The sequence below is a fragment of the Eurytemora carolleeae genome, unplaced genomic scaffold (assembly GCF_000591075.1).
Source record: "Eurytemora carolleeae unplaced genomic scaffold, Eaff_2.0 scaffold666, whole genome shotgun sequence".
Classification (NCBI taxonomy): domain Eukaryota; kingdom Metazoa; phylum Arthropoda; class Copepoda; order Calanoida; family Temoridae; genus Eurytemora; species Eurytemora carolleeae.
In genome coordinates, this window is record NW_019396603.1 from 157456 (window position 1) to 168444 (window position 10989).

Genomic DNA, 10989 nt, shown 5'->3' on the forward strand with positions numbered 1-10989 from the left:
CAAATTTTTAATCCCTAAATCTTCGCAATCTGATGGAGTAAAACTTTAATGTTTTTTAAACTTAAGAGCAAGCTGTGAGTTTAGATCACAATTTGACATGTTAAACAGAAATTTTTGCCTTTTCTCTTATTACTTTGTTTATTGAGAGTTTTAAATTATAGACCAAAATTTGAACAAACCAAATACATCTCTTCGTGGTTACCAGTTAGTTTATTATAAAATTTATAAATTTTAGTATAATTCCCAAAGATATAAAACTGTGGTATCATTCTTCAAAAAAATATCACTCTGGTAGCTTTCCAAATATATTAAACTCTGCTTTCAATCCCAAATATATGAAAATCTGCTATTATTCCCAAATATATGAAACTCTGCTATCATTCCCAAACATATGAAACTCTGGTATCATTCCCAAATATATTAAACTCTGGTATCATTCCCAAATATATGAAACTCTGCTATTATTCCTAAATATATGAAACTCTGGTATCATTCCCAAATATATGAAACTTTGCTATCATTCTCAAATATATAAAACTCTGGTATCATTCTCAAATATATGAAACTCTGCTATCATTCCCAAACATATGAAACTCTGCTATCATTCCCAAATATATGAAACTCCGGTATCATTCCCAAATATATGAAACTCTGCTATTATTCCCAAATATATTATGGTATCATTCCCATAATATAAAACTCTGGTATCATTCCCAAATATATAAAACTCTGGTATTATTCCCAAATATATTAAACTCTGCTATCATTCCCAAATATATGAAACACGGGTATCATTCCAAAATATATAAAACGCTGGTATCATTCCCAAATATATGAAACTCTGCTATCATTCCCAAATATATGAAACTCTGGTATCATTCCCAAATATATGAAACGCTGGTATCATTCCCAAATATATGAAACTCTGCTATTATTCCCAAATAAATGAAACTCTGGTATCATTCCCAAATAAGGAAACGCTGGTATCATTCCCAAATATATGAATTCCGGTATCTTTCCAAATGTGGAAGAATGAAACGTACTAAGGTATATTCAAAATGTTTCCCAAAATGAGCAATATATTCATATAACTGAGTTCAGTTTAAACTCTCTAGAGTAAGCTGAAGATGTTACCAGAATAACTTACTCAGGAACCCTTGCCGCCGTACAGGGTTCAATTCTTGCAATCTATAACTTTTAGCATTTGTTGTACACTGTACAGCGCTGTTCTGCACTGTATTGCACTGTACTGCAACAAAGTATGACATTAAAATGTGTACCAAAGTCACCTCAGTTAAGGTGTGTAACCATTTTATTTTGCATAAATTTAATATGTTGTAAATCATATTTTTTCGATACTAATTCTTGATTTCATGGGAAAAGTTCTTTTTGTATTGTTTTGTTTTATATATGTAGGTAAAACCAAAACAAATATACTGCATAAAGATGACGTAGTTTATTGTCTTTAGTTTATTATATATTCTATGTATAAAATATATAATGTAATATAGTATATTTACTGAGTATATACATATACTATATCATATACGTATATATATATATATATATATTTATAAAACGTAAAAGCACGGATGTATGTTTGCTCAAGGTTCTGGTTAAAACTGAGACTAAAGCCTCGTTTTCCAAGCCTCGCCTCTCGGTACGTTTTGTCCTCCGGTTCCCCCTTGCTCAACCAACCTTTTCTATCGGTCCAGGTCCATCCTTTCTGGTCCATCCTTCCTGGTCCATCCTTCCTGGTCCATCCTTTCTGGTCCATTCTTTTTTGTCCATCCTTCCTTGTCCTTCCTTCCTGGTCAATCCTTTCTGGTCCATCCTTCCTGGTCCATCCTTCCTGGTCCATCCTTCCTGGTCCATCCTTCCTGGTCCATCCTTTCTGGTCCATCCTTCACATCTGCTCCAAATCTCCATCTTTACGCCTTTTTATCCTCCTCTTCTCTTCTTTTTCTCTTCTTATCTCCATCTTCAATCCATCTACTCTTCTTCCTCTCCCTCCCTCTCTTTCTTCTTGTACTTCTTCTCTTTTTCCTCCTTCTCTCCTCCACCTCCTCCTATTCCTAATTTCTCTGAAATATATTGCTTTTTTAACTTGTTCGGCATTTTGTTGGTTTAGAGTGCAGTTCAAATATTTGAGAGGGAAGGATAAGAATAAATCCAATTAATCATTTTTAACAAATGGGATTTCCCGCCCCTACTTTCTTTCCTTTTTATTCACTAGAGATTTTGACTTTGGCATTAAAATTTATGATGGAAGATCCACAAGTTTTTTGCTAGAAAAGAAACAATCCTTTCCTCCCATTCTCCTTAGTTCTAACATTTTTTTTTCCAAAAAAAATCTATTTACACTTAAAACTCAACTTAATAATCTGTTAGATATTATTTTAGGTTCATTCGCTGCATTTACTTCAAGAAGTGTCAAGCATTTTTGTCTATTTCAAGGGAACGTTCACATATTTGAATAATTTCAGGGTAAATACAATAGCCTATTAGTTATTAATTGGTATTTGTCTTACTTTTCTAAAATAATTGTGTCCGGAGAAAGAGCCGATTAATATCGCTCAGAATTCCAGTAAAAAGGTATGATACCTTTTTAGACACTATTTAAACGTCTTTGTCATATTGGGGGATTTTAAATGATTAATGAAGCATAAATGACACTGTAATATAATGTAGTTAATTGTAATTTCTTCAAAAGTATTCATAAATTGCCTATTTCTTTAATATAATTTTTCTCAACGGCTCAGTCTTGAAAATTGATGCAATTGATACATATTACATAGCAGTCTTAATCCATTTGTGCAGTACACTGTATAGTACACTATATAGTACACTGTATAGAACACTTTATAGTACACTGTATAGTACACTGTATAGTACACTATATAGTACACTATATAGTACACTGTATAGTACACTTTATAGTACACTGTATAGTACACGGTATAGTACACTGTATAGTACACTTTATAGTACACTGTATAGTACACTGTATAGTACACTGTATAGTACACTGTATAGTACACTGTAAAGTACACTGTATAATACACTGTATAGTACACTGTACAGTATAATGAATAGTAAACTGTATAGTATACTGTATAGTACACTGTATAGTACACTGTATAGTACACTGTATAGTACACTGTATAGTACACTGTAAGTACACTGTATAGTATACTGTATAGTACACTGTATAGTACACTGTATGGTACAATGTATATTACACTGTATAGTACACTGTATAGAAAACTGTATAGTACACTGTAAGTACACTGTATAGTATACTGTATAGTACACTGTATAGTACACTGTGTAGTACAATGTATATTACACTGTGTAGTACACTGTATAGAAAACTGTATAGTACACTGGAGTAAATACAAACCTTGTCTTACTTGGACACTGTTCCTTTACAAATTAAATAATTTTAAGACAGTGTGACCCGAAAAATTAAAGATAATTATACAGTTTTACGTCATCAATTTGCATATGATCGAACTTTGGTTTATTTTAATCTCCTGGAAAAAATTTCTTTTATATTTGGATTAGTTCTTGAATAAAAACCTATTTTTAATCATTGAAAAAACTTAAAGGATAGAATTCAGTAAATATTGTGATTATTGTTTTTACTAAATTCTTCCTTTATTTTAATTAGAACCTTACAAAAAGCTAAGAAGATAAAAGAAAAAATCAATCCAATTTGCCTTTGATGCTTAATTCAGCAGATCCTCTGAAAGCATAGTTTTTAAGAAAGAAAAGAACTTCGTCTGTTTAGTATTGGGGTTCTTTCTCTCTGATGATTAAACATCAGCTGGATCATTATTAAACATCCAGGATCATGATTTAACATCCAGGATCATGATTAAACATCCAGGATCATGACTTAACATCCAGGATCATGGTTAAACATCCAGGATCATAATTAAACATCCAGGATCATGGCTTAACATCCAGGATCATGGCTTAACATCCTGGATCATTATTAAACATCCAGGATCATAAATAAATATCCAGGATCATGGCTTAACATCCAGGATCATGATTAAACATCCAGGATCATAATTAAACATCCTAAACCATGATTTAACATCCAGGGTTATGATTAAACATCAAGGATCATGATTAAACATCCAGGATCATGATTAAACATCATGGATCATAATTAAACATCCAGGATCAAGATTAAACATCCATGATCAGTATTAAATATCATGGATCATGATTAAACATCATGGATCATGTTTAAACATCATGGATCAAGATAAATCATAAATGATCAAGATTAAACATCCTGGATCATGATTAAACGTCCAGGATCATTATTGAACATCCAGGATCATTATTAAACATCCAGGATCATGATTAAATATCCAGGATCATGATTAAATATCCAGGATCATGATTAAACATCCAGGATCATGATTAAATATCCAGGATCATTATTGAACATCCAGTATCATTATTAAACATTCAGGATCAAGAATAAATATCCTGGATCATGATTAAACATCCAGGATCATGATTAAACTTCATGGATCGTGATTAAACATCATGGATCATGATTAAACATCATGGATCATGATTAAACATCCAGGATCATAATTAAACATCATGGATCATAATTAAACATCATGGATCATGATTAAACAACCTGGATCATGATTAAACATATTGGATCATGATTAAACATCATGAATCATGATTAAACATCATGGATCACGATTAAACATCCTGGATCATAATTAGACATCCTGGGTCATTACTAAACATTCAGGATCATGATTAAACATCCTGGGTCATTATTAAATATCCTGGATCATGATTTAACATCCGTGATCATAATTTAACATCCTGGATCATAATTAAACATCCTGGATCATGATTAAACATCCTAGATCATGATTAAACATCATGGATCAAGATTAAACATCCTGGGTCATTTTTAAACATACTGGATCATGATTAAACATCATGGATCAAGATTAAACATCTGGGTCATTATTAAACATCCTAGATCATGATTAAACATCCAGGATTATGATTAAACATCATGGATCATGATTAGACATCATGGATCATGATTAAACATCATGGATCATGATTAAACATCATGGATTATGATTAAACATCATGGATCATGATTATACATCATGGATCATGATTAAACATCCTCGATCATGATATATCACCTCGTCAAATTCCAGAAAAATTGGTCCTTGATTTTAACAGTTTGATGTACATTTTACAATGTACGTGTTTGAATAGTAAATATATATGATGCCATGTATATTGTAAAATGTACATATTTGTATTGTAAATATGTATGATGCAATGTATGAAGTACAATGTACATGTTTGTAATGTAAATATTTATGTACAAAGAAACAATTCTGTTTATTCGACTATAACAAGATCTAAGTAAATCTCTGAAGGATTGTAGCTGAGCTAATTCTGATTGATTGCAGAATAAACAGGGTGCTCCAATAAACAGGGTGCTCCAATAAACAGGGTGCTTCAATGAACAGGTTGCTCCAATATACAGGGTGCTCCAATAAACAGGTTGCTCCAATAATCAGGGTGCTCTAAAAAACAGGGTGCTCCAATAAACAGGGTTCTCCAATAAACAGGTTGCTTCAATAAACAGGGTGCTCCAATAAACAGGTTGCTTCAATAAACAGGGTGCTCCAATAAACAGGGTGCTCCAATAAACAGGGTTCTTCAATAAACAGAGTGCTCCAATAAACAGGGTGCTCCAATAAACAGGGTGCTTCAATAAGCAGGGTGCTCCAATAAGCAGGGTGCTCCATTAAACAGATTGCTTCAATAAACAGGGTGCTCCAATAAACGTGACAGATGTTTGGATAAATGTAATTAATAGTTATATTTCAAACAAATGAAAGTTTCTTGAAGTTTTGATCAGTAAGCGTGTTTATATGAAATCATAATAGAAATGGTTGCTTTTGGTATTTTTAGTAAAATAAGCAAAATTGCACTGAAAAGTGGAATTCCCTTCCAATATTTTGTTTCCATGGGTTTATATACTCAATAAACAATATCAATCAAAAATTGAAAAAATATTCTTAAAATAAGGAAAGGTCTGAAGATATTGGAAATAACTTTACTAATTTATTCTCCTCTAAATGTGAAATTTTAAAAAATGTTGTTAAAACTTATTAAATAAAATAAAAATAAATATAACCATTGCAATCAAATAAAATATTATGTTCTAGGTTTTTGTCTTTTTAAAAAGAAGATAATTTGCCAATAATTTCTGATTACCATCTATTGCAAGGTTTCAATTGGTTTTTATTCTTAATATTATTGGAGGAATTATGTCAGTTCTATGATACTCAGAGTACAAAGCTTATGATCTACATTTCTCCCACCCCTCAATCAAGTCTTTTATTTTGTGAATTTCTATTCTTGTAAATAGTTAAACTATAAAGATTTTATGACAGTTAAGATTCTAGAAAGTTTAAACTTGTCAATATCATATTTTCCATATTCAACATTTGCATTAACTTGGCAAAACTATTAAAGAAATAGGTCTTTGGACTAGGAAAGTATATAATTTTAAACATAGGATTTTCTTAAATTTGTTTACTGTATATAACATTTTATTCGTTTTTAAGTAAAATCTCCCATGAAATTCTGGAAATTTGCTTGTCCGTTTAATCCTACCTTCAGACCTGCCTAAGAAATTTAGAAGTTCTGTTTTTTAAATCATCTGAGGAGAATTAAGAATTTTATCCTTGTGAATTTGAAAATTCGAAAAAGCCCTTATTAATCCATTCAGGGGAATAAGAAGTTTTTCGACCATACCAAAATTATTTCCTCCTAGAAGAAACATGACTCTAGAAGACAAATCCGTTTTTAAATCCTCAATTGAAGATTCAGAAACTCTGTCGACAAAGCTCTCAGGAATCTTGGTATTTTTGAATCCTCCATGGAATTTGGAATTAGAAAAGAATAACAAAATTTTTAAAATCTAAATATCATTTGTTTCTTTTGACTTTCTTTAAATCACATAAACTGCGGTAAAGTGGTTTCCGATACTTAATAAAGTCTGAGATGGAAATAATTAAATAATTAAATCCCAGAGGTTCAAACTTTTATACAGGATAGCGCTTATCTTATTCAACTAAACTCGGTTTCCAGTGCGCATACTTAGAATAAAGGGTTTATATAAGGCGTTAAATCTGTAAATATTTTTTATCCCGTTGAAACAAATCATCCCTGATCAATTCTTCTCCTGAACTGGTTTAGGTTATTTATTCTATATGGCGTGGATGGTGTGGAGGAATCAGTTCAAACTTTTCAAAACTATGAAGTCTATAAGCATAAAAGAAACTTTGTATAAAAATACAAATCTTGAATTCCTAGTACCGTATTCCCCCCCCCCACCACCACCCCCCTTCTTTTACAAATACGCTACCTCTGTGATTTTATCTAACTATCTTAACCTAACCTAATATGCCAAAATTATTTTATAGTCTCGGCTAGAAAAAAAGGGTGGATAGTTGTACTTTACCACTGCTGGAGCTAATAGAATCAATAATGGAGGAACTCCTGTGGACAGTCATTCACATTGCCTAACCCGATCTAAACTAAAATATTCACATGGTTTGGAATTAAAGACCAAATCCTACAATTAATAATTAATCCTACTATAACGTAATGAGAACAGTAGTGACAAGCCAAGTCCTATGAACTCCCGGACAGAAGGTTGCATCACGTTAGCATTCTCTCAACCTATCTCTCAACCTATCAGACTATAGAGTTAAACCCATGTTTAAAAGTTGCATGAGCTGAACCAGTACAAGGATGCTAGTCTAGTCTTGTCTACTGTACCCAGCAAGTGTTTAACCCAGGGCATTTAATGAATTAGGAGGGTTGCCAGTGTACTTACTAAGAACAAAATGCTAGTAGTACACAGTACACAGTACAGGATATTTTCTATTTCAGTCTCTAATTCTTTGTATCAGATAACTAATGAAGAAAAAGGGTATACGAGTAAACAGTGCAAAATTAATTTTCCATTTATTTTCTAATTGTTTTCTCAGTAATAAAGCAATAAAGCTTCAGTTCATGAATTCAGAGGTCAAAACTTTTTGTTTAAAATAGCGCTAATGTACACCGCTCTTGATCCCCTAATAATATAGTTATCTTTGCCGGTGTGACGTGAGAATCCGCCCGGGCTCGAGCTAATGCCCAGACTACTGCATATTGCCGCCTGAAACAACTAATTTAACAAAATTTGTTGATAGATTCTTTTAAATATTATGATATTGCGAATTAACGTTACATTAATGTTCCAGGCCATAGTTATTGAATCTAAAATATCTATGTTATTATAATCTTTGAGAGGAAAACGACCGGAAAAATTTTTTTTACATTTTTTCTTGTATTGATACATTTAAAAACTTATTAAACCACATAAAGTTTACCAACAGAAAGTGTATAAAAATGTTTAATAACTCAATAATGTACAGAGAAAGTGTCAAAACTATTAAAAAATGCAGTAGCCCTAGCATTCTTTCACGCCCGGGCTGATTATCACGTCACACCGGGTTCCAACAATATGGATATCCGAAAGGGATTTATTTTGACGACAACAGATAACTTATTGATCTAGAGATTAACAACACAAAAGTTTTAGCCTCAGTTCTTCTCTGGAGAAAAGAATCATTAATTTAGAGAAAAGAGAAAAGAGAAAAGGGAGTAGGGGGAGGGAGGAGCGGGAGGGAGGAGCGGGAGGGAAGGAGGACCGGGAGGGAAGAGGTGGAGGGAGAAGCGGGAGAGGGTGAAGCGGGAGGGAGAAGCGGGAGGGGGAGGATATTATTTTCTTTATTCCTTGCAACCCATAAAACTGTGGAGTAAGAAAACGACATGAATTAAAACATTAATTACAGCGATTTCGCAGTGTACACATAATATAATGTCGTCTTTTTATTTCACAGTGCTTTGGGATCCACTTTTATTCTTCACAATTTTACAAATGTAGAAAATTATTTAATGCAGTTAAATGCTGATATTTAAATATCAATAAAAGATATGATAAATATAAGTAGTATTATTTTCTTATTTCAAACTTTTGAAAACTTTTTCCATAAGATTCTCATTCTTTAAACTTTTTTATTTAAAGTTCTATTTTCCACTTAAAGATTGTAAGATTATTATTAGGTAAAAACGCCCAGGGAGAGGGGGGGGGGCATTTCAAACTCTTCTATATCCTATTTTTCATTGATTTTGTCCTCCCTCCCCCTGGCAAAAATCTTGTTTGCTCAAGTTCACACAAAAAAGATGTAGTTCAAATTTGCGTCCGTCGTAAATAGTTTTCTTATTTATTTTCTTTATTGTTTTATCATCCTTCAGTGTTTAAAGCGGAATCTAAGTTTTAATCTAAAACTTTTTGATTTTATTTCACTTATTTCCAGATTAGAGTTTTAAAGAGAATAAAAGATTTAATAATTCCACTTTCTTGTGCTGGGCCAGCTAACAAAGGTGTATTCAAAGGAGACCTAGCAGAGTAAAATATGAAATATCTTAAAATAAATTCAGGACAAAGAAAACTCTCAATCTCAGACACAAGATAATTTTAAATTTTAATTAATTTAGGTATTCTAGGAATAATAAGATTTGACTGAGAGAATGATTTAAAGAAAAGACGATTATTGCTTAAAAGATTTTGCGCATTTAATTTCTTTTTAGACCACTTTTTAGAAAGTGTTTAGCTATATCTGTAGTAATCATAAAAGGAATTGAGTCAAACTTTGATTTTCTTATCTCTATAACTTTCCAACCCATGAATTCTATTAAATCAAATAATCTAAGTTTGAAATATTAAAGATTTTCACAATAGTGAGCAAAGATATAACAATCAGAAAATGTGTGTTTGTGGTTGGTAAAAACTTAATTTCTTTGATTTAAAGGAACTAAACACTTGCCAAAAACTCTAGTTTTCTAACGCCTGTATCTTTTCATCCTGGTTAATATAAACCTTGGATAAATTAAAACTCAGACTAATTTATTTAACAGAATAGGGCAGTTTAAAATACCTAAGGCCTACAAAATCAGGTTGCAAAGATATGGGGATTAGAAAATTATAATTTGTATTGATCGTTAAATCCTATTCAATTAGAAATTATTATCTTTCCAATGCAGTCACAGTCAACTTAGCTTTTGGCTCCTTATGCAGTAGTTTGCAGTACACTGACCGAAGATATAGTAGGGTTTAGTGGAGAGTGCAGTAGTTTGCAGTACACTGACCGAAGATATAGTAGGGTTTAGTGGAGAGTGCAGTTTCTACTGGATAGGGTATTTTTGTTTAACCAATAGCGAAAACTATTTGCCACAACAAATTCATTCGTTTGTTATTCGGGTGCATTGTATTTCATGTTGTTTGGTTTCTAGGTGCATTGTGCTTCAAGTAGTAGAAACGTAGTATAGTAGTGTAGTATCTATATCTAGTAGTAGTGCAGTATAGTAGTGTAGTATCTATATCTAGTAGTAGTGTAGTATAGTAGTGTATCATCTGTATCTAGTAGTAGTGTAGTATAGTAGTGTATAGTAGTATAGTGTAGTATAGTATAGTAGTGTAGTAGTGTAGTATAGTAGTGTAGTATAGTAGTGTAGCATAGTAGTATCGTGTAGTATAGTATATTAGTGTAGTAGTGTAGTATAGTAGTGTAATACAGTATAGTAGTGTAGTAGTGTCGTATAGTAGTGTAGTATAGCATAGTAGTGTAGTAGTGTAGTATAGTAGTATAGTAGTATAGTATAGTAGTGTAGTATAGTAGTATAGTAGTATAGTATAGTAGTATAGTATGGTAGTGTAGTATAGTAGTATAGTGTAGTACAGTATAGTAGTGTAGTATAGTATAGTAGTGTAGTAGTATAGTAGTATAGTATAGTATTGTAGTATAGTAGTATAGTAGTATAGTAGTGTAGTATAGTAGTGTAGTATAGCAG